Source organism: Haliotis rubra, unplaced genomic scaffold (assembly GCF_003918875.1).
Source record: "Haliotis rubra isolate DU_JTF1 unplaced genomic scaffold, ASM391887v1 Scf654, whole genome shotgun sequence".
Taxonomy (NCBI): Eukaryota; Metazoa; Mollusca; class Gastropoda; order Lepetellida; family Haliotidae; genus Haliotis; species Haliotis rubra.
In genome coordinates, this window is record NW_025767362.1 from 81798 (window position 1) to 102115 (window position 20318).

Genomic DNA, 20318 nt, shown 5'->3' on the forward strand with positions numbered 1-20318 from the left:
ATCACCAACAATTTATATATCTCAGAATTTGTTAATCTGTATGATTTCATTGGGAGGTCACTTCTTACAACAGATTGTCTCAACCTTGTATTTATCCTGAATACTCCCATTATTTACATTTTTTTCATCCCTTGTGATATGTTCCATGTAAGTACATTTACCCATTAATGTGAAGTACAGGTTCATGAGCATGCTGGAGCTTGTTTAGGTAATTCTTTGTGCAAAAAGATCTTAGAAAAGTGTTTATATCTTTCACATTTTTCCAGTGTATCAAGTCAATATTCTTCTGTGAGAAATACACTGAAACGTACCTTTTGCCACCCTAGTTGTTCTGAGTCTGGGTAACACACTGCAAATGACATGACCCAAAATCTAGCCATTCAATCATGTTACACTGTTCATCATTAAAATGAGTGGCCACATCACAAATGTTAATGTTGCCTGGTTGAGGCATGATGCCTCAAAGATAACTGAAAATGCCTTGTAACGTGTGTATCATGAGGACTTTGCTGTATTTCAAAGCTCATGTAAGCATCTTTTCATGAAAAGAAGTATATCTCCTGAGTGATTAAATGTACACAATTTTGAATGTTGGAACTAGAAGTTGGGTGGGTACTTGAACCAGTGAGCAATGACATTGTGTGCAAAGTTAGTTAAGAGAGAGATTGAGATAATGATTTCATGTTTGAAACAGTGCAATTCTTGGAACAGGCATATTGTATTTATGTAATAGAAATAGAAAGGATATATGATGCATTGGAGACTAGGATTAATTATGCAATACTGCTGAGCCTAATGAACATGACTGGAGATCACAATACTGTACATAACAACTCCCAAAATGCCCACTTGCTTACCTATGAAGCATGTATGTCATTATTATTATGGTTATTATTATATACTAGTACATATATCAGGCACCTGAGCAATTATACTACTCATACTTTGATAAGGATCACAAAAATTCACAGCTTAACTTAAACATAGATTTCTAATTTGAAATAGTGTCCATGTAAAACTGGAAAAATAATGATATGGTAACACCTCTTTAAACAAACAGCCACTTTAATCTAACCTTATGCACCTGATACATGAGTAACCATAAAAATGGTTTTCATGGCACCAATCATCCAATTTGCAAATCATGGAACTAGTCATTGACAAGTACACAACACCTGTCAGTAACAGGTATGGATCCACAAGATGCAATGACATACTGAAACCTACTGTCCATGCTTACTATAAGCTTAGATATGTAAACCAAATTTGACCCCACATCATAGTTTTCTGTTGAATCCATGATTTGATCCTTAGCAAAGTGAATAGTATACATACAGTTGACACTGTCACTGTACATGGCTCCTTCTGTAATGCATAATCTGAATGTTTGCCATTTTAGAAAAAGAGAATCAAAGTCATAGGAAACTTGTTTTGATGTAAGTTGTCAGTTGATGTTTATAAGTATTCTTGAATATTTTTGTTTATCTGAGACACAGTATGTTAGAATGTAGTGATATACAATGTATAATATACAATAAGCATGACAGTGGAAATTATTCAGTGATGACGACTGTAGTGACTGTATGTGACAAATGTTTCATTGACAGCAGTTTGAACTTTGTTTAATTGGTCAAATGTTAACTATTCAATCTTGGATAAATATTTGATTTGTTAGTTATGGTCATGGTGGAATTTGTATTTTGAAAACAGATCAGTACTGGGCCAGGCAGAACGATTTGTTGTGGTTTCACACAATAATCAACTAAACTGAAATAATCCTTTGGTTTTCCTGTGAAGATGTCTTAATTGACATAATCTATAGATACATTTTAGAGAAACAAAATGAAAACACAAGTTACATATATCTTAAGGTAATCTTAGTTCAGTTTCACAAGGTCTTGCTCAATAACAGGATAAGGATTTAGGTTTTGGTGTCCATGTTTTCTAAGGAACATTGTTTTGATTATTAAACAAATGAATGCCTCTTCCTATTTGACCACAATGTTTATATTTTGTGAATCATTCATATTCATTGATAAAAGAAATGAGATGTCTGTGGTATTTGATTGTGTAGTTTGTACTGTTGTGGATATCATGGGCATGTTTGCATTTGTTGAGGTTCAACACAGTAACCAGCTGCAAGTAGTTTGACTGGCCTAGAAAAAGCACCCACTAACAAACAATGACATCCCATGTCAACATGACCTGAACAGCGGAGTGCTATCTGTCTCTAGTAGATATTTATCGTTCTGCAGAGGTCTCCTACAATATACAATATTTGGGGATAATCCTGGTAAACCTGGCACATACAGTGTTACATGTTTATCATGATACGGATGGTTGAGGTTTAATGATGTAATGGAAGTACTTGATGGTGATGGATGTGTTGCTCATAGCTCTGGAGTGACCTGGTCAGCCTCCACAATGTTTCCTAGAGGCAATGAGAATTTAACACTTTTTAAAGTAATTTTAGGTTATCAGTAAGCTTTCCAGATACAACTTTCCTTGCACTAGATATTCATTTTTTGTTGTTAAAATTACATAGCTTCCATGTGATTATTGTTGTAAAGGAACTATTACTATTCCCAGTCTGGTTAGGATGGATGTGATTCTTAGATAAAAGACCAGTAACAATCTGTTATGACACTGTTTGTGTGAATGGATTAGTAATTCTTGTGGTATCCTATATCCTGGCATCAAACACCGCCTGTTTGAATCTATACATCTATGTGAAAGGACTTCCTAACTTAATCATAGGGAATTTCTGGTGTTGAGTGTCTAGACGCCAGACACAGGCATGATGAAGTTAGTGTCACTTTCACACTGCAAGATCAACTTTCATCATTGTCAATTAACAAACTAGAGTGACCTTTCTACAGATTGTCTATTTTAAACATTAGTGCTGGTGGTATATGTTTTTTTTTCCCAGTTTTGTTTAGTGTGTTTGAGTTTCTTAACATACATTCTTACATGTCATCTAGTCCTTGTGACATTCATTTGACATTATCACACATACTCAGAACATTCATGACCTCTTGTTTCACCACTCATTGGCACATAGAATATACAAATATACGGATGTTGTAACAGCTTTCTGGTTGTTGGCTTGTTATGTCTTAAGACTATGGCTCAATTGACCATATGGGTGCAGTGTGTGGAGCCCATAATCCTTATGAAGATAAATCATATTACATCATTGCCGTAATTCTTTGTTTTGAATGTCATCACACCATAAAATCTGCAGGTTTTCTACAGAACTCTTTCTCACTGTCAACTATCCATAATCATTTTTCACACTAATAGTATCTCCCTTCCTAAACCCCTTACACATGTGCCAGGCCTGAAAACCTTGCATCTTTCCAGAGTGTGCTATGGCAACTGCTGACAAATTGCGAGAGTTGTCTTGCACAAAATCGTCACGATGTGGCTGAAATATTGCCTATGTGACGATAAATATTTACTCACTCACTCACTCTTTCACAAATTTTGTGGATTCACACTGTAAAGTTTAATTTTAATTATGTATATAGTTTTTAATTATCATGTCAATCTTGTAGAAAAAAATGTTTTGTAATTGTAGTGGAAGAGGATATTTTACCTGATGTAGATTCAGGCTACGCGTAGTGGATCATGATGGCCTTGCTTTTGTGAAGTACTGGGCACACCTGATACCTGGCACCAGGCAGAAAATAAGCCTGAACTCTCTTTGAGTGTCCTCTTGGTTGCCTCTTGGTTTTAGAAGATTAAGAAAACATAATTCCACAATGTCCAGAACAACCAGGGTGTTTCATGCTCTCAACGTCTCAGGTCTCAGGGCACCTAAGAATAATGTAAACCTATTATGGATCCAAACAATTAGAACAATATTGTTCAAAATTGGTGGATTTAGAAGGAACCAGACCCAAACTAGATGGAAATCATAAACGTTTATAGTATATTTCAACATTGGTTCACAAGTCATAGCCCTAACATTGCTTTGAAGAAGAGGCCTCAGGGTATACTGTATCGTATGTCTGAACACATTGATCCTGATATGTTCTGGCAATGATATAATAGAGGTCTCATATTCGTAGGATTTATTGAGGCAAAATACCTCTATTACAATATGAGTAATTGTAGCCACTTCCCGTATTAACTGCATGTAATTAAGAAGTTTGCAAAGAAGTGAGGTTTTCTCATCTGGCTCAAAAGTCTGGGGAAGTAAAATAATATTAGTGTCATAACTGATTATGGTTAGTTGACAGTGAAAGGACTTCTGTTGAAATTCTGAAGACATTATAGTGTGATGTCAGCCAAAATACATGATAGCAATGATGTAATAGAGATGGTATTCTTTCACTTATTGACAGTGATAACTATCACGTTCTGTAACATGACCTTGTTCATTGCATCCCTCGTATGAAGGTGCTACTGACAAGACCATCAAATATCTTCACATAATTTCAGACAGCACTACTTTCATCTCTCAATTAAGAACCCATCAAAATTTGACTTTTCTGCGAGTTTCATCATAATGCATGGCATGGATAGTTGCTGAAGTCTACGACTGGTTTACCTCTTTATCCCAGATAATTATCACTATGCAGCTGAGGGTTTTTCGTCAGTATTTAAAACTGCTATAGAATATCTGTTATGTCTGTAGAGGCAAGCCATTTACTGGTATCCTGTTTTTGTCCTTTAGTTTTCAACATTGACTTCAGTTTAAGTTTCCAGCTACTTAACAAAGCTTGTATTTGCCTTTACAACTGGGAAAACATTTACCAAAAGCTCACGTGTAATAAGATGTGATATTCATTTTGGCTATTCTTAAGAAATTTCCTTCAATTAGTTTATGACATGTAGTAGCTCACACAAATACCTTAGTGCCATCATGTACAATCAGAACATATTCTGTTATATTGTGTCTGATTGAAAGAAAGTGTGTAGATGCTTTTACTGCAGTTTGAATCTAGGTGAATCATTGTAGTGCTGGATGCTGCAACAAGTACAAATATATCCACCAGCAATGCGATGTAGTCAGTTGCATGTGTACACACCTCTTGTGCTGAGACATTGAAGAGTCTGGAGGAAGTGCACTCCAACACAAAGTTGTTCTGGACTGTAACCTGATCAACAGGCAGCTTCTGTTACAAGCTGTAAAAAAATAAAATGTGTTGGTGGATCTAAGAATAACTTTAAAACGTGAAGAGTGAAGCCTGATGCTGCTATTATAGGGAAAATGAATGGTCTTTGATGACTCGTTAACCATAATTATGTATTGAGATTAGAAATGCATGTTTTGCTGTTTACATCAGTGGTGACTGTTGTCTATGTCTATGTCGTGTTTGTATTAGAAAATTCTTCAGCCAGGCATGTTTCTGTAATGTGCGTAGTGACTCATTGTCTTAGTGGGTAATGACATCCAAGGTCAAAGGCAAATTCATAATAGAAAGATTAGAAATGCTAAAGGATGACATGTTCTGGTAGTTGTCATTTTGTTTCCATGAAAGTAAAGGTCAGTGGTTATCAGAAAAAGAATTAATAGAGCATTAGAATTGTACGCAAAAATACTACCTTTAGAATTAGGGTGTAGATATTATTCATCTAAAAGACATATCTTGACAGTAAGGTTACAACCTAGAAACCACAAAACCACTGAAATGTCACATATTTATTCCCACCAGTGACAGCATCCCACCAAGACAACATCTTTCTTTGTTTAAGACGTTCAAATCCAATTTTCAGCATGATCAATCTTTATGAAATTTTGAAAATCAATTTGTGGTCATTATTCTGACATTTTGTTCAACATGTAATCATTTTTAAGTGAAGTTTACATGATGATGCACCTTTCTCAATCGACAAAATGCAGGCTGCGAAACTGAGGTTCATAAATGTATGAAGGACCCTTTTTGATGTGTTTGATGTGCAACGTGTTGTTAATTAGGGGATAACTGTACTGTGTTTGGTTATATAGCCGCAAATTTAATGTTATATCAATATAATGTTAAATTTGTGGCTATATAACCACCGGTATACATCCCCAATTCGTCAAACACAGTACAGTTATCCCCATTCTAATTCAACTCGTTTTACGCTGTTTTTTCGTGAAAGAAATTCATTATTTAAACCAGGTCAAAGTTCCTCTCGGTCAAAGGTTAATCATATCACTCCTTGAACTTACACCATCACCAGAAAAAGTAGTTCCCTATTCAAACTTCAACACATTTATTATGTGCACACTGTCTAAATCTGATAATGATGAATAAATCATAGTGTTATAAATAAAATGGATGGAATTATGATGAAACCACTCTCTAGTTATCAGAAATGAGCGGCCCGCTGATTCCTCAACTCCGGACCATTATCAGTTCTGTTGTGAAATGACGTCACAGCAGGTGACGTCATGCTCCATAATGACGTCATAATCTTGTTTCTAACAGTGTTGGGTCAACAGCCCATTGCGAGTAAGTTGTTTCAACTTAAAATTAAATTTATGATACTGTTTTGTCTTTTTTTAACACACATTCCACCCATTTTAGCTGGATAGGGGAGTTAATTGGCCAAGGGCTCCTGCACATGACAATGCCCTGAAAAACAGCGTTACCACAATTGTGTAGGAATACAATCAAAGGTTTTGGTGAATCGGTTTTCAAATTGTGACCGTATATGCTGATTATACGGTCGGAAATTTATAGCATTGACCAATCAGAACTCGTGCTACATACTAAGTTGACTTAGAATACTTTTTTCACAAGAAAATAGTTTTGAATTTATGTTAACATTGACACATTTTGCTAGGATTTATCTGCTTCCATTCCGATGGCAATACTGACTTCTCACAGGATGTTTATGTTGCCTGATGTCACCAAGATAAGGGTGATTGCACTGCAGTCCTTCAGACCTCAAATACTGAATCACTGTCAGGGGATGGATGAATCTTACCTTGTTTCCAGTGACAATCACTGCTTTTGTTGTTGGGGGCCAGCAGCAACATGAAAGTGTTGACAGAATGAAGCTGTCCAGATGGGTTGTTGTTACATGTTATCACCCATGTTGTGTCTGCTTGTCGATGACATGTCAGGAGGTCTCCAGTTGTCATCAGGTGCACATTGACATAGATTAATCTACTCAAACGTCACATTACCTTTCACATGTCCTCTTTCAAGGAGTACACATGCAGTGTTTTCAAGCATCAGACTAGTGTTTATGTGGTCATGTCAATTTCGAAAAATATATCGAATGACAGTTCTCCTTATTTCATGCCTTAACACTCAGAACAATTTAATTTTTCTGGCCATTTTGCCAAATATTTTGAAAATGGTGTTCGTATATTTGTAATGATAAGTTGGGAGTATTTGTACAGACTGTAATTAAATTGGCTTTGGGTGTGTAAATTGTCAGTTCTGTTCTGTTTCTTTTCTATTGTATATTTTCATTGTTGTATTTGTTTATTCGTTCTAGGCTTTGCAAATATCTTTGATAGAGATGAACTGTGGCATGTGTTTCTCTTCATGATGAAATCATAGTTTGTTTGAATTATTGAGGTAAATGGGTATTTTTTTTTCCCTCAAACGTATGAGAAAGTTATTTGAATATCAATGCTGACAGTAAATCTAGGGTCTACTGACCAAATGTATAATTCAGAACCATTTTGGGTAGGCTTTAGTATTAATGTATGGACATTAAATATAGAAAACCAAACAAGAGGCATTGAGACCATATAGTGTGGCTAGATACTTAGTTGAAGACTTGAAACAAGTCTATTGGAAAACACTTGACGGTAATTCAGGGTTGTAAAAATCAATACATACTATTGTTTGAAGGCTAGGAATAATGTTTTCCTCGGACAATCAGGACCATATGGTTAGAACGTGAGGACGTCTGCCACATTGTACACACTGATTCAGATTATTACTTTGTTGGGTTGTGGCTGACTATTCTTGGTTATCAGATGCGGTGAACATTTCTAGTTATTATGAAAAATGTTTGCCAACCATGTGACCATGTCTTGCTACACAGTGTTGCCAAATGTCAAATGTGTTTACTAAGGTTTCTAAATCTGACAGATGTTGACTGTTGTCATACTCTTAACAGCATCCATCAAATTACTTTGTTTTATAACTGAAGGTTTCCTAGAATTGAGTTTGGTGTATGAGATACAGGAGGTGGGTGTTTCAACATTTTGGCATGCTTATTGTTCTGGCAATGTGGGGAATTCCAAGAGGCAGGTACACTAGTGCAACATATTCTCAGTCTGCTAAGCTGCCTCATTGCTGCCTTGCCTTCACAGTCTTAGTCAGCTGTTTGCAGTGCAAATAGTTACATGCTGTTGTGGGGAGGTGGATAGAAGACAGAGCCTGATCTTGCACAAGATTGTGTCGCTGCCCTCAATAAACAAAATGCTGAAAAGGTGGCCAACAAAACTATGGAATGTTGTGAGATCAACATGTTCATGTTGTTGTTGCTGCTGCTGCTGCTGCTGCAGTCAGACATCAGATTTAAATGGATTCATGGCCTTCTTCAGACAGCTGTTATTTCTAGGGATTATTTGTCAGTTAATTTTTCAGTTAAATCTGCTTCGAAAATGAACACTTATAATATATGAGGCTTTGTCCACAAAAATAATGTTTAAAACCATTTAATAATGGAATACACTTAGTTCAAGAAACTATAATTACCACTGCACAATATTTGGAGAACCAGTGGTTATGAGCCAGATATATAATGCCTTTTTTGCTTTCAAAGTCTTTGTAATTTGGTACAAATTCACTTAGTGACTCAATTCGGCAGCTATTATACTTTTCAGAACACATACCACATCATGAGTGAGCAGGGAGGTTGTGTAGGCTTGTTTGTAGGCTAGTTGGATGTCAGATTAGAATCGTTTTCGTAGGTTTAATGGTTTTGTGAAATGAGCCCCACATGAAGATTGTTTTCGGTAGATACATGCTGCCTCAACATCATGAAGTGACTTTAATCTTTTTGAAAATAAATTAATGTTTGTAGTAGCAGTCATATATCTCCCCACAGGAAAATCACTGGAGTAATTTTTTATTACTTTTGAGAATAATAAATTATAGTTTTCAGAATTTATTACTATTCTTTGTCTCCATATGTGGCCTAAGCAATGAGATGTGGTGAAACGCCTCTGTATTTGCTGATATAATCTTTGCTGTCACATGGTAATGAATGCTGGCATTGGGGGAAAGCTGCCTAAATAACAGTATTCCCACTCTCAACTTGTTGGCAGTTCAGCCAGTTATTAGATGCTGTTTTATGTCATTTCATCTAAATTCAGCTGAAAAGTGTGTGTTGACATGTTTTTGGTCAGGATATAGCTACAGAGTAAAATTATGTATATTTGTGTTTTCAGACATGATAAGGAGCGTCTACGTGAGTTGGCGCAGAAAGAGAGAGCCACCAAAGCCAACACTTCCGCCTCTGACAGCCCCGCCATGCCACTCTTTGACAGACCTTGCAAGGTTAGTAGAAATGTATATTGAAATAGGTATGTTCCATATAGCTACACATTAAGTGTTAATTACCTGGTCTTTGAAAGCATGTAGGCAAGACAAAACTAGAAGCATCAATGGGTAAGTTTTTCAGGCTGTGTTCAGAATTTAACATCAACACATTCAGTGATGAGTAGACTAACTCTTAACCATGATTTATGCAAGGTCAGCAACACTAGTCAGTAGCAGGCAATGGGTGGCTGTACATGATGAATTCACATAATGTAAAAAAGCATAAGTTTAAATACAATATTTGTTAAAGTTAATGAGTTGTTCTGGCATGTCACACCCATATTCTTCACAAAAACACATTTTGATAATGAAATTAAGATGTTACACTGTACCCAATCATCAGGTGAAAATAAGTATTTGCGTGTATGATTCCAAAACATTTAGTTTCAAATCCAAATTGGAGTGTGCCAGTAAAACAATTGACCTTTTGACATGAGTGGTAGGCTCACTATATCGACAGCTCAAGTTCCACTCCCAACATTGGCAGAATGTGTGACACCCCACCTGCTGGAAATGGCTGGAATATTGACTCAAGTGGTGTCATACCATATTGCAGCCACTGGAAGCCATTACTCTTATTTCTTATGCTATTATGACGTGAAAAGAAGTCAGGCTTTGGTAAGTGTGTACATAAAACTGTAAAAATATATCTCTGAAAACGAAGATTTAATTACTTTGAGACAAACATTTGGGGCATGTAATATGTGAATTGCTTAGTGCTGGCCCAAATGTCGCTATATAGTTTGATAATGAATACAATAATGCAGTTTCTTCACGAAATGATTGATTTGAAGAAATTAACATTTCTGAACATCTGAAGTCATGTTATAAATGAAAACTTAGTTTCAGACAGTGATAATAGTCAATCCCCTCCTCCAATAGTTTTAAACAATTACTTATAAAAATATGGGACAGTTTTTCTAGTTGAAACATCATTTGACACATTATTTGGGTACATTTTAGAAGACATTATGTTCCGCCTCTCTCCACTTCTAATCAACATGGAGTCAGATACTAGAACTTCTATTATGCCTCTGTATGTCATTCAAAGTTGCCTATTTGAAAGAAGTGAATTCTTGCCATCTGGGGTTGGGCGCCAGCCACACTTCGGCTACATGAGAGAGATGTCAAGGTGACTCCAGTCCTCACTCGGTGCCAGAGAGAAACATTGCAGGAGAATATATTTACTAGCTGCTTCAAGAATGGTTCAAACCTGGTTTGTGTTGAAAAAAGGAAGACGATTATGGGAAATGTATTAAACAAGTGTCTTATCATGTTGATTGAAACATTTTAGGTGAAAAAGGTGTTTTGGAAGGTGTTGAGAAGGTAACACATTATCCATCAGTAATGTGAGGAGAGAAAGCGGAAGCTGAAGTGGTAGCTGGGTAATCTCTTCGAACTGATTCATGCTTCTCCTATAGGAAAGGGGCATTGCTGTAAACCTGTGACCTCTAAGTCTAATAAGCCCAGGTGCTTGTGCTGCATAGCTTGTTGACTTACTTTACTAAGGAGGATTTAACTAGATTCTTATGTCTTTCAACTCCATTGAATCACTGAGGAGGAGAGAAAGGTAATCAGATTAAAAGGTGTTCACCTGGAAAGTGTCTTATTTGTTTCTGAATTAATGAAATGACAATTTCATCAGATCAAATTGGCATGATTGATCCAAACAGTAGCATTGAAAGGAGACAAAAATGCATTCTGTTTAGACTGTTATGTATAATAATCCACTCGAGGGGAAAAAAGATCTAAATTGTAGAAATTAGTCTACATTTGATTGACATCTCTTTTGACTTTTGCTACCAATTTCTTACAAGTTTGACCTTTCATTCTTAATACTATTCCTTAGTTCATCCTGAACACGAATGATCACTTTCAGATATGCTTCTTGAAAATTCTAAGCATTGTCAGTCAATGATACTGAATTATCTATGTCAATACTTATCACGTATTCAGCTCATATCAAATAGTAATAATAATAATAAATAATTCATTTATATAGCGCCTAGTATCCATTTGACTAGTTGCCCACTGTACGCTTTAATCAGAATCTGATTATTATTACCTCGGATAACCCAAGCTGCCTGTGAGGCGCTTGAAGGTTAATAGTCACATGACTTATCTCACCGGGTACCCATTTTCTGCTAGGTGAACAGAGGCAAGTTTGAACAAACTCGCTTGCCTAAGGTGAGACCACATGTATCATGTATGCTTCATTGAGCGGCAGGACTGAAGTCCTAGAAACTCTCAAGAGTCAAGCTGCCAAACACGGTCACCCATCCAAGGACTCTCTGAGCTCAATGTTGCTTAACTTCAACTGTTTTGTGACCTGGACTGTATACACAAGTTTACTTCAATAAGTATTGACAGTATTGATACACCATCTGTCTTTACATAAAGATCTATTACGACCTATTGCGATTGTATTAAGATATCCTGTACTGTGTCACATTGTACACAATCTATCTCGATCTAATACAATTCAATGCATTTCTATTAACGACCACAGTCTATCACGATCTGTCATGATCTATTACGCTCTCTAGTGCTGTGACATGTTCTGGTGTGTTTGGTATGCTTTCCTATAAATTTTGTCACGCTGCCAGACGAAATTCATTGTGATCCAACTGCATTGTGTATCACACTATTTTATCATTGTAGAATATAGGAGATGTGACCGAAAAGGGCAAAGGAAAGGGCTCCAAAGTAACTCATGCTGTCCGAAAATCATGTCACAATCATGTTTAATTGCCCTTCTTTGTTTAAACAGAAGGCAACAAAAGGTAGCAGATCGTTATGAACGTCTCAAAACGTTAGAAATAGCAACAGATTGTATACTCAAATCATAATGATCGTAAAAAGTCGCTACAGATTGTCAAATATTCATAACAGATCTTCATTGAAGTGTAATTGATCAGATATCAAGTCGTAACAATGCATATCAGAACGTATGAAACCGTAAAGGAGCGTCAAGAAAGGGGAAAATAAACAAAACATTACATGATCATGAAGATCTTCTACGATATTTGGTTCATGTCGGATCGGCATAATCGTGGCCTAGTGTAAACGCAGCATTATTGAAATAGATCACCTATAACAGTCATTTTTAGTCTTTGTGACGGACTACTTACCAATCACTACGTGATGCAGAACTTTTCAAAATGCTACGTTAACCACACATGAAGTGCCCAAAGACCAAGCCATGCTGATCATAATTTCAGAAAGTCTCATTGTTTGACCTTCCTATTTTATCAGTCAAGTTTTATATAGGAAGGTACATGTATTATCAGTTGGAAATGTTTTAAGAGAAATTGTAATGTGACTCTCTAATATTTGGATTTGACTCCTAAATATGTTTTTGAGTTTCATTGTGACACACAAAATTGGATGTCTTGGGTGAACCCTATGTAGTGCCTGACAAGATTCCAGTCATAATATCCCCTTACCTTTTTCTTCTATATTTTCATTTTTGGGAAAATTATTATAAAAAGGTATCTGAAATAATATGTATGGACAGCTATTTCCCGATAACTGGCTTTCCGCTCGGTAACGTGACACAACAGCAGGACATACCTCCGTTTTCGAAGATTTTTATGAATAACACAGACTTTTTTTGCAGTTGTAAGAAGCGATTTTATTGGATAAACATTGGTTTCTAATGACGCGTTTTTGCCACAATCTGCTATAACATTCGTAATTACTCGCCTCTTTCCGTGACCTACAAGAAGACTTGTACCTGTATAGTAAGCCATTATTGCCAAATATCATGGCAATCCAATAAAATCGCGTGTAGTAAAATGTGAAATGAGTCAAATACATTAGTGACCAATTCGTGTTATTCCGGACAAGCCGAATAGCGTAGGTCACGGAAAGAGGCGAGTAGTTACGAATGGAGTCAAATGGTTTCTTTGCGATTATCGATTTTCATTATTAGTTTTGGGATTATAAAATTATCTTTTTACTGTTATTTGTTAACGACATAAGAAACTTACTTAACATTCCTTTCAAGGAGTGGCCATGTTTGGAAATATTCCTAGACTAAATCTTTGAAAGGCATTTAGAAGTGGAATGCATAAGAAGGAGCAAGCATACACTCCGAAAAGGCGTGTCCACAATAAAGAAGTTGACATCCATAAATCTTGCTTTTCTTATTCCAAGACTAGTTGTGAACATGGCCACGAGAGAGGTACGAGTCGCCATCCGGCTTGCCGGAATGACACAAGTAGTTACAAAGTCTGCTATAAGGCTTGTGATGGTCAAAATCATGCACGTGAGCTAAGGCAACCAATATTATTACAGCAATGGATACCGTCCTCGTAAACGAAAACTTTAGATTTAGACGAACGTTTTGGGTAAAATCATCCTATTCTGAATGGGTTGCGCACAAAATCACCACCTTATGGGACTTAGTTGCCGTATCGTGCTTGGTTATGACCTGTGACAAAAATGCTTCAAACATATATTTAAAACTTAAACATCGTGTGCAAGCGTGAAGCTCGAGGCGACGAAAGCCGAAATGTTATTTGGCTTACATTTCATGATCGCACTCAAAAAGATGGAATATAGTAACTTATGATGTACGTTTGACAACTTTTATGAGTACTGTTCTTGATTTTATTCTTTATTCAATTTGTTTAATTATTTCCTCGAAACATTGTTACTTTGCTCTTTGACAAGTTTGATGTGGACGCGTTGTCAAATCGTTTTTTGTTTCAATAACTATGGCGATAATATATATTTTTCCTTATCCTGACTCATGCTTATTGCTTGTCTCCTTCCTCTTGCGAACTTAGTGGAACACTTGTATCTCCTATTGAAGCTCCCTTCAATAAAACTGACGTAAAATCACTACTCACCAGAGTTGTCTCTATTTCCGTTTTGGCGGGAAACCGTGGCGCCACCGTTCTCCCACGCTTCACTCTCTCCTTCTTCGCCCTGTGAGCAGGTTGTGAGAGCGCCTGTGTCTCTTATACGGCACTATATCTTTTTATTACTTCGTTATTATCCTCTATTTTACTTTTATAGAGGTTTAGTTAGTATTCTATTATTACTTAGTTATTATCCTCTATTTTATTTTTATAGAGGTTTAGTAAGTATTCAACTACAATATGGTTTGAAATTTAGTCGTATTTAGCACTGTTTATTCACGGTTTTGTCCGTGTTTGTTCAGTTGTTTACCTTTCATGAAAACCTGTTTCAATTGTAGACTTCGGTTCTCTGCTGCTGACCCTCATCAACTGTGCCCTAGCTGCACTAAGCCATGTTCTTCCAGCTCGCGCTGCATTCATTGCCAGCATTTAAATAGTTTTGCATTTAATAAATACCTTCTTTGCGTCCTTAGACGTGCTGCAGATAGGTCGAGACGGGTTTGTCAGGTCATGGATAAACCAGCTGAGTCCCTCACGAGTCAACTGATGTCAGACGACCCTCTACCGTCTGGTGCTTCGCCGGAGACTTCCTCGGGGGACGGGCGTGGGACGGTGTCCGCCACCTCCAAGAAGAGGCCTGCTACTCCGGACGTCCCATCGTCACAGCCTAAGAGGAAGAAGTCGTCATCTACCCAGAGACGGCTACGCACCCCCAGGGCGACGACCACCTCTACGGGGAAATCAGCGCAGACTACACGGACTTTCTCGGCCGAGATTGTCCCGTTGACGGAACAGGGACTCTACGATGAGCAGCCGCTCGTCATCCCAGAGATAAACCACAGGAAGAGGCCAGTCTCAGCAACGGTGACTTCAGCGCAGATCTCTCCACAGCCCGAGGTATCTATGCTGACGGCAGATGAGCGATCCTTGGACCATGTCGCTACCACCGCAGAAAGGGCAGCTCATCTATCACCGCAGACATTCAACCCGGGGGGCCTTCATGCAGCAGTTTTCCCAACAGATCATGGAAATGATGGAGAAGCGCTTCGCACTGGAGAGGGCATCGCACGATCAAAACCCAGCCCGTAGAGAGGACCCGAGCCTTCGCGAAGGTTCCAACGCAGACGACGCTTCAGAGAGGCCCTCCGCCAACGTGACGTCTGGGAACAGAAATACGCCTCAGGACCAGCCTGCGCGAAGGACGGCTCAACCATCCCCTGCTGCGGACGCGGACGATCAGCATTCGCGAAGGCACTCGCGAAGGACGGCTCGCCCATCCCCGGATACGGAATCAGACGATCAGCATTCGCGAAGGCACTAGCGAAGGACCAATCACCTATCCCCAGATGCGGACTCAGATGATCAGCATTCGCGAAGGCACTCGCGAAGGACTTCGGATACAGTTTCCAAAACTTCAACATCACGCAGATCGTCGAGGGATTCGTCGAGGCATTCGCGAACCAAGCGTCGCTCATCTCCACGCAGGTCTCCGCGCAGGTCACCCTACAGACGCAGTTCACCGGGCTCCTCTCCACGCCGATCTCCACGCAGGTCTCCAAGAAGGTCGCCCCGCAAGTCTCCGCGCAGGTCTCCACGCAGGTCCCCGCAGTCGCGAAGGTCACCGCCGGAGGAGGAACAAGATCCCTTGCTCAATCCACCTGTCACAGAGGACGACGGCGGGATCACATTCTCGGACTCAGAAATACGCTACTGGATGGCCAATGGTCTGGACTTGGCGTCACCCTCAAAGGAAGTGAATGCAGCTCACACCTATCTAATGCAGGATGATGACGTCGACACGATCACTCTCCCACCGATTGATCCCATCGCAGCGGTCCCAGAGAACTTGGACGCAGCCTTCAAGAAAGCCACGAAAGCCCAGGCGCCGCCGCATCTGCCACAGTTCAACGCCAAAAAGTTCTCATCCCACAACATGGATCCATTCCTGAAGGCACAGGTCATCGACGAGAACTACAAAGTCATCAGCGATGCCAAGACCAAGTCTTATAAGATCGAAGACAAGATGTTGGCGCAAGTCGAAACGATGACCAGGCGAATGTTCTTCGGCCTCAACAGATCAAGGGCAGTCAACAAAACGCTCATCACTAAGTTCAGGGACTCTACTGCGGAAGAAGACAGGATGATATACTCTGCACTCCTTATGCAGAAGAAGGACCAGCAATTTATGACGGACCATCTCTCATCTATCTCCGCAGCACTGACACTAGCAAGACGACAAGGGTTCCTCGCCTCCCGCAGCTGGAGTGAACGCTTCACCAAGTCACTCTACAGCGCCCCATGGTCAACTCCATCCATCTTCGCGGGAGAGATTGACAACGTTGCCAAGGAAGTCACCAAAGACTCCAGAGAGGTCCTCATGATCAAGTCCATTGATACACTGGCCAGCGTCATCAGGCAGACATCCCAGCGCTACTCGGGCAGGTCGAAGTTCGCCGGTATCCAGAAGGTAAGGGACAAGAAAATGAGTACCTCCAGAGGCGGGAAAGATTCTTTTCGTCGCCCAACCGGCAACTAGAGAGGACGACCCGGACGAGGCAGGGCACCCAGAGGCGCCAGGGATCATCGACGATGAAAGAGGGGTTCGGAACAACTGGAGTTTCCCACCCCCAGCCGTTCCCGTACAACCTTCACAAGTGGGTGGACGTCTTCAACTGTACTGGGAAAACTGGGGACTACTGCAAGATCCGTTTGTATCCAGAGTCCTAAGAAACGGATATCGTATACAACTAAAAGCAGCTCCACCGCTTACAGTCGACCATCACAAGTTCGGCTTCAAGACCCATCTGACAGAGAGGTTACGAGAGGCGGTTACATCTCTGCTAGAGAAGCAAGCCATAGAAGTCGTGGATCCAGCCCACATCACACCAGGGTTCTACTCCCCAGTTTTCCTAGTGCCCAAGAAAAACTCCAAAGAAAAATTCTGACTTATCTTCAATATGAGGGCGTTCAACAGAGATTATCTATGCAGTCCTCCCAAGTTCAGCATGATACATCTACCTCAATTACTCCACCTCATCCGTCCGATGGACTACATGGCCAGCATAGACGCCTACCTGCATGTTCCTGTACATCTGGCCTCGAGGAACTTCCTCAGGTTTACACTGGGCTGTCTGCACTACCAATGGAAGGTCCTGCCATTTGGAATATCATCGGCCCCCTGGTTGTTTACAAGGGTGACGAAGCCCATAGTCACATATCTACATCATCGAGGTCTACGCAGTGCATTCTACCTCGACGACGGGTTTCAAGTACATCAAGATCCCAAGCATCTCAGACTACAGCTGGACTTCACCATCAGACTGCTTACACAACTGGGGTGGCTAGTGAATCTACTCAAGTCGGACCTAGACACCTACACAGGACCTGCAGTTCCTAGGCATCAGATTTCTCACGACGCAGAACCGCATCGTCGTACCAGAGGACCGATGGCTCAAGATTCAACAGACAATCTCACAAGCTCTACTCTCTCCGTGGCCACTACGACAATGGCAGAGTCTGTTGGGTCTCCTCACGTCTGCACAAGACATGACAGCCAGAGGTCGGTTACAACTACGCCCGCTACAGGTCCTCATCAATGCTCATCTCGACGACCCCGGACTACCTAAGACCACATCTACTATGGTGGACCCAGAGATCGAATGTCTGCGAAGGCACCTACTTAGCAGAGCCGGAGTGCAAGACTCATCTGTACGTGGACGCGTCACTCCAAGGTTGGGGAGCACACCTCGACAACGAAGTGGCGGCCGGGAAATGGAACAACAAGGAGGAAAATCTGCACATCAAAATGCTGGAAATGAAAGCAGTCGTCAACGCCATACTCAACTGGGCCAACATTCTACAGAATGCTCATCTAATGGTGCACACGGACAACTCCACAGTGGCGCTTTACATAAACAAGCAAGGATCAACACGATAATCGAACCTGCTGGACCTCTGCTTTCAACTGTTCGACCTAACCGACGATCTGAACATCCACATGCAAGCATGCCACATTTCAGGAGCCATGAATGTGATAGCAGACGCCCTCTCCCATCCAACTCAACCGTCTCCAAGGGAATGGATGCTACATCCAGAGATCTTCAACCGGTATTATCGCCCAACCCTACCTCTTACACAACATATACTACCCATCAAAAGTTTAGACTCGCTAGTGTAAATGTAGGAACTTACTTCTGTCAACTGTTCTAAACTAGATTTTCGCAAAATATTACATACTGTTTAAAGGTACTGTTTATACATGAACTGATGTATTGTAAAACAAATTTGTACCATTGAAAAGATTATTGTCATGAGTTCAATAAATGATGAAAATTGGCGAATTCTTAACAAACCTTTACACGCAAAACGCAGCTGTTCACATACACAACATTTGTACAGGCTGTCCTGCAATTTGATGCATGATTCTCGTGCAATTCATCTGCATAAGGTTTGCAGTTGGTTCTCCCAAGTTAGTGGAGAAAGTCATCGTTGCTGTAACCATATATATAAACATAACATATAGTGAGTGCTTTAAATGAGTCTAAACTTTTGATGGGTAGTATATTTGTGATGGCATATGCGCACGTTCGAGTAAGCTTCATCGAATCATCTCGTGGAGGAAGGTCACTATTTTGATAGAGTTTTGCCTGAACCGACAGAAGGGAGACACGGGTTACTGGAAGCTCAACAAGGTGGCACTGACGAAACATCCAAACATCTACGAAGTTGTCCATCTTCCAAAGAGCATTTGCTGACAGTGGAGCTACAACAGTTGCAGGGAACTGGCGCGAGCCTCTCAGGAAGAGGCTCTACAGGAACATTGACTCCGAACCCTGAAGGAACTTGTGAACAACATCATCGGGGACATCGCCTACACAGACCACAGAAAATGTGTAAATAACTTATTTGTATTTTTTTATGTGCCCAAATTAAAGAGTGTTAATCCTGTTTTCCTTGTAATTTGTGTGAGCTTCCAAGTGAGGCCTGCTATGTTCATTCAGCCATAACATTGCATTGCATGTACCACCAAGGCTATGCTCATTCAACCTAGAAACATCATGATTTTAACCTTACCGGTCATTAACCATCTTTTCATGACATGCAATCACTTTCCTAGCTGAACTACAGAATTGCTCAGTTTCTTGTGATAGGCAAGTACTTAATTTCTTTGGGTGTCCTTTAATTAAAGGAAAGACTATTACTGTTTTATAGAATTTCTTGATGGTAGGTAAGGCTTAACTTTGACTACAGACATTATAGCCAGAAGATGACAGCTGTTACAGTGCTCGAGACAGTAATTATCATTATTTGTGACTGCAGATCATTCTTCACTTCAGACCAAACAGTCTGTCTGCTCTTGACCAACAATCCATTTATTGTTTGCACCATGTTGTGTATGCAGAATGTTTTCACATTGTTTCTATTTATTTTGGATTGTAATGAGAATATTTTGGTTCCAGTTACTAAACATATGACATGTATTTCTTGTTCTTATCTTGGCATCAGTTGTATGTCACCAGTGTCAAAGATCAATATGATGCTCTGGTTGGAATGCTTTTCATCTGCAGTAATCTTGTATGGAACTCATCTCTTACATTAGTGTTGATAAAGCAAACCTGATCAAAAGCCAATTTTGAAGATGGAAGTTGTAAGTCCTACTTTTTATCATCACTTGGACTCTTGCCATCAAAAGTAGGTATTCAAAAGAGAAATTTTACTTATTTATTTAAAAAGGACTGCTTTAATCATTTGTCAGTATGTAACATTTGCTATATGTGATTTTTCTCATGTCTCCTACATTGGTAGAGTGTCAGACCACTGACTGTTTTTCAAGAAAGATGATTTTCAAAATTGACAAACTTTGCGTAACTATGAGTCAAGGCAATAGCTGGATTCTTTTGTCATGTAGGAATTTAATAAGATATTTTTTTCATTTTCATAAACA

General features: G+C 39.6%; 1 protein-coding gene across 2 annotated transcripts in view; it reads left to right on the top strand.

Annotated features, from left to right (window-relative positions):
* LOC124257247 (AF4/FMR2 family member 4-like) overlaps positions 1-20318 on the top strand; it is a 118074-nt gene that overhangs the window by 15628 nt on the left and 82128 nt on the right. For both annotated transcript variants that reach the window (XM_046691260.1, XM_046691261.1), the window contains exon 2: positions 9356-9464. The gene's annotated coding sequence lies outside the window, so the exon portion shown is untranslated. The remainder of the gene's footprint in view (positions 1-9355; positions 9465-20318) is intronic.